This window comes from Nyctereutes procyonoides, unplaced genomic scaffold, assembly GCF_905146905.1.
Source record: "Nyctereutes procyonoides isolate TBG_1078 unplaced genomic scaffold, NYPRO_anot_genome, whole genome shotgun sequence".
NCBI lineage: Eukaryota > Metazoa > Chordata > Mammalia > Carnivora > Canidae > Nyctereutes > Nyctereutes procyonoides.
This window is the reverse complement of record NW_026575136.1, coordinates 30,218,242-30,223,814: the sequence shown is the minus strand read 5'-3', so window position 1 is coordinate 30,223,814 and position 5,573 is coordinate 30,218,242. Positions and strand designations below refer to the sequence as shown.

Genomic DNA, 5,573 nt, shown 5'->3' with positions numbered 1-5,573 from the left:
CATGTTCTGTAACCATACAGATAATAAAACACTCATCACACTGCATATATTCTTTTATTTATATGTCTAACTAACTCCCTGAAGAGATGAGACAATGTAATATATAATAATATACTTTGGGTATAAAACATAAAGAGAAAGAAAATGTCTTATTAATATGCATGTACACTTTTATATGTATATACTCAGGGTTTATCAATATAATATTCCCTCCGTGATACTAAATCAAACACGCCCTGGAATTCAGTAAACATAACATCTTTTATAAATCAAAAGATGTTTCATTGCGGTATTTTCAGGTATAATATACAATCTTTATACCACGGCTGCTTACACTTGAGAAATGTTAACTCCCTCAGTATATGATGACAACTTTTTCGCTGCCAGAAATATACAAGACAGCAAAGGCTTGTACAAAAGAGTAGCTTTTGTTTTTGAGTATTCCTGTTTAAGTTTACAAATTACTGTTTTACTCTTTTCCAGTTTTATTGAACTATAACTGGCATAGAACACATGCAAGTTTAAGGTGCACAACATGATGCGATACACGTACACATTGTGAAATGATCTAGTGTACAGCATGATGACTTTAGTAAACAAATACTATATTATATACTTGGAGTTCCTAGAGAGGAGATCTTAAATCTTATTACCACACACGCACAAAATGAAAATAATTTGAAGTGATGGAGGCGTTAACTAACCCTACGATAGTAACCATCGTACTTGACATAGTATTGATTTTCTTTATGCTTTTGCAGGGGGAATGCATCAGCCCTGCCCTTTGAAATGAGAAGCTGATGGGATTATTTGTGTTGATCTTCAATATAAACTTTTTTTATTTAGTCAAATATGTATCTTTTAATTTCAAAATAATAGCTCTATCAATTTCTTCTGAAGACATTGGAAGCACATGCAATTTTTATTACCTGTAAATGTCTTGCAAATATTCATCATCAGTAATGGCATTTTTTTCTCTAACCCAAATATCCTGTTTTTTCTCCTATGTTCTTTTTTATGTGAGAATTTTTTATCGTCCCACATGATGATTATTCTCTGGATGTGGTGTTGAGTCTCTGAGCACCTCTTAAAATGCAGTTCTCTGAACAAACAAAAATAGAACACTTCATTTTTAGTTGGAGTGGTGCAGAACTCCTGCCTGCCGGACCACTGTAATCTATCCTCTACCTTCTGCCACTTTACTGGAAGTGTTTCTGTTTTCATCCTTAGAGTCCGCATCCAATACAAAAATCTAATGGATTTTTCTTCAGAGCAACAACAATTATGTTACTTCACTTTCCTGAGGCAATGACAAGGTTAGTTACCCTTACATTTTTGGTTCTCTATCATTCTGATAATGACAATCTCCACATCTTCCTGCCGCTATAATTTCTTTGTGTTTTTCTTCACGTGCTTCTGTTTCTTTTTTTACCCTCTCCTTAATGGTGCTCCTCTGATTTCATTCCATATTCTCTCTGGTTATTTATCTACACCCTCTTATACACTATTTCCTAAAGGAAATTCAACCATGTCAATGGTTTCACTTCATATACCGTCCTCGATGGGTCCTTCAGAACCCTGTTTTCAACCATTTATCAACCATCTCCCACTGATTCTTTGAGGATGGTTAAATCATGTATAATTTTCCCCTGAATAATTTATTCCAAAACAGAAATGTGTGCTGTCTTGGGGCAGAAAGGAATCTGTGCTCTGTATTACTCAGAAATGTAAAGGTCAGGAGAAGGAAGATTTTCCCCAGATACAGCATGTCAAAAACTTGAATCCCCTTAAATATAAACTAGCATAATGTATCCAGGGTGACTGGAGAAACCTGGCCAACTCAAGAAAGAGAAGACCTGTTACCGTAGAAGACCTGGTACTATGGTGGGGGCATCTTTTGTGGTATTGAAGGAGGGAGAACTATCATGAGTTGACTAAGTAGCCTTCCAATCCTGGGTGGTTTCTGCTTTAGGTGTTTCACTTATATAATATTTCACTTGCTTATTCTTTTTTGGTGATTTTGTTTCTAACATTTAAATTGTAAAAGCAGGGATCCCTGGGTGGCGCAGCGGTTTGGCGCCTGCCTTTGGCTGCCCAGGGCGTGATCCTGGAGACCCGGGATCGAATCCCACGTCGGGCTCCCGGTGCATGGAGCCTGCTTCTCCCTCTGCCTGTGTCTCTGCCTCTCTCTCTCTGTGTGTGTGACTATCATAAATAAATAAAAATTTAAAAAAATAAAATAAATTGTAAAAGCATATTAAAAATTTAAATAAAAACATCTAACATCGTTTTCAAAAATTCTCTTTAATCAACCATTAATGTAAAGTTCATAATTCAATAAATTTATATATATTATAGCATATATAGATAGATAACGTGTGTATGTATTGTACTATATGAGAAGTGCCCTCCCTTTTACATTGTTTAATTGCTCCAATTTCCATCTGATCAAGCAATCAAGGATTTATTATTATTACCTTCTCCATTATCCTTTACTGAAATACTTAATAGAATAGGAGTTTTATTCAGAACAGAAGAATTGGTTACACTTTGCAATTCTAGCAGGCATTAGCTTCTGGAAGTCTGAACCAACAGATGAGAGATTTGATTTGCTATTGCTTCTGCTATTCACTGCTATTGTTTTGAACAGGCTAACCTTTTGTAGAAGGAACAGTGGTGCTTGAAACATGATCTCCTTCTCTTTTTATTTTTTTAAAATATTTTATTTACTTATTTATTTATTTGAGAGTGAGAGAGTAAAAGCAAGTGGGGCGGGGGACAAGGAGAGAGAGGCAAGCTGACTCCCCACTGAGTGCTCAGTTCTATGTGGGGCTCGATCTCAGCACTCTGAGATCAGGACCTGAAAATCAAGAGTTGGACCCTTAACCGACTGAGCCTCCCAGGTGCTCCTCCTTCTCTTTTTAAAGTCTAAATTCAATCATATATTCATAATTTTTCCTAAACAAACATTAGCCAACAGGGAGTATTTGATCCATATTATGGTGAAGAGAAATGGCAAATTTTGGACTCATCTAAATTAGAAACCTACTAAAAAAAAGATAACATATGGAAAATATTCCTGTAAAATATCAGGAATAATTTAATAATTTTAAAATATTTTTTCACTTTGAGATGCTTGGTCATATTCAGTTTATTCATGGCTTTAGAAGAACTGTTAGATTATATTTAGGTCTATACCTCCCTTTCTACTCGCATCAATGAACTTTGAACAGAACGGGGTCAAGGTGTTGAGATTAGTACACAGATCACATTGTTAGTGTTTTGGTTATAAACAGAAGACAGAAAAGAGAATAAAAGTACATTTGAGAGATATGATTCTGATACACGATCAATTGAACCTTTAAATTTAATTTTGCTCTTTCCTGAAGGTCTCGATAGAACAAGAACAATGTGACAAAGAGACATAAATCCATAAAATCAGACTGGGTGAGTTCTGCATCTTCAACAGTTCAAGTTCTGATATCCATCGAGAGACCCAAGTCAGGCATCTGCTCAAACTTTTTTTTTTCTTTTTTTCCACAAAAGTTTGCAATGAAAAGAAAATGTTTGACACTTATTAATTTGGTCAAATTCACTGTATGTCATTGTGCATATGGTATGCTCTTATATATACACATACACTTTCCCTAGAGCAAGAAGATTTTACCCTTCCTATTAGATATGATTCTGGCAACTGTCTCATAGGATTAGAAGCTACTCTTGCAGAAGGCAGTGGCATTTACAGGACTGAGAATAAGGAGAGAATGGTAATCACAATTCAATGTTGTGTATCAATGTACATAAAAAATTTCCTTCTTCATGACATTAGATCTACGAGATTAGGAACAGAGCTAATAGCCCATTTCTTTTTTAATGGAAATATTAAATACTATTTTCATTAAAAATAAAATCCAGTGGTCCCTTCTAACATATTTTAAATCTTTTATTCTTTTTCTAATATTCAGGACAAAGAATATACCCTTGAGAATATAAAATCAAAAGTATACTTGATTTTAAAGTTAACATAATGGTTCTCATATTTTTATTTCCTTTTGTTACCAGACTTAAAATGGAGCATATACTTACTAGTTATAGGGTAGTTGATTAATGTAATTTTATATTAGATATTGCTTGTACATATTGCACTATTTTAGCAGAGAATTATTTATTATGTTGTAATGTAACATATTGTAATATTTTGATACATTGTATATTAAAGAGTATAATTATTTTAACAATAGTCATTTTGATGCTGGCATTTCAGGTTTTAACATTATATATTTCACTTAACATTATTAACATTCAAGCTCAGGATAGACAGTAAATATTTGCATAATAAAAGGAAATGAAAAAATATAGAATCCAGTTGATAAACTCCAGAGGGGAAAAAAATCTATAAATTTAGATTTACATTTTCTTTTCTTTTCTACTTAATTCTGGAAATTAGGTTTGCCCCTCTCATATACAAAACCATGAGCTAGTTTGTGTTTACTTCATATACAACCATATTTTAATAGAGACCAAATAAAAATCATCTAATCAAATATTATGAATATTTTTGAATTGGAAATTGTCAACATTTGTATTTCTCTGTCAATGCTACTTATACAGTTATAAAATATTTTCTGTATTTGAGGATATAATATTCACCTGTAGTTTAAAAATGCTCTGTACATCTGAAGGCTTAGGTTCCAGGAAAATAACATTTTTTTAGTGTCTCTTTATGTTCATTTAAAAGAGTATAAGCCAAAAAAATTTTAAAAATTAAAATATAGGTCAGAAGGAGTTGCAGCGGTAGTAGCCGGAAAGGACCATGGCCAACAGTGAACACACCTTCATTGCCATCAAGCCTGATGGAGTCTAGTGCAACCTTGTGGGAGAAATCATCAAGCATTTCGAGCAAAAGGGATTCCGCCTCATTGTTTTGAAATTAATCCAGGCTTCTGAAGACTTTCTCAATGAGCACTATATTGACCTGAAGGACCATCCATTCTTTGCCGGCCTGGTGAAGTACATGCAGTCAGGGCCTGTGGTTGCCATGGTGTGGGAGGGCCTGAATGTGGTGAAGACAGGCCAAGTGATGTTCAGAGAGACCAACTCTGCAGATTCCAAACCTGGGACCATCCATGGGGACTTTTGCATCCAAGTTGGCAGGAACATTATCCATGGCAGCGATTCTGTGGAGAGTGCAGAGAAGGAGATTGGCTTGTGGTTCCAGCCTGAAGAGCTGGTGGAATACAAGAGCTGCACTCAGAAGTGGATTTATGAGTGCTGAGTGATGAGGGAGCAGACCTCAGTGCTTTGCCTGTTCCATTCCCTCTCCTTCCCATGAGCAAGGGGCCAGGCTCTTGAAAATCCAGTTATTTTTGAGAACTTCCTTATAACCTGGGGGGGACCTCTTGGAGCTGGGAGTGCTTCCTGTACAGTATTATGGGACGCCATCAGATTAAAATGTTTCATCCCATTGTAGGAAAAAAATTTAAAATATAAAGAACATAAGCCATAGTTAGACATGACATTTCTTTGATAGCAGTTCAGATCTGAACATGGTAAAACATATGTTTTACAAATAA

General features: G+C 35.0%; 1 pseudogene; it reads left to right on the top strand.

The window, feature by feature from the left end:
• The first annotated feature begins 4,813 nt into the window (after window positions 1-4,813).
• Window positions 4,814-5,275, top strand: LOC129495464 (nucleoside diphosphate kinase A-like; annotated as a pseudogene).
• The last annotated feature ends 298 nt before the right edge of the window (window positions 5,276-5,573 follow it).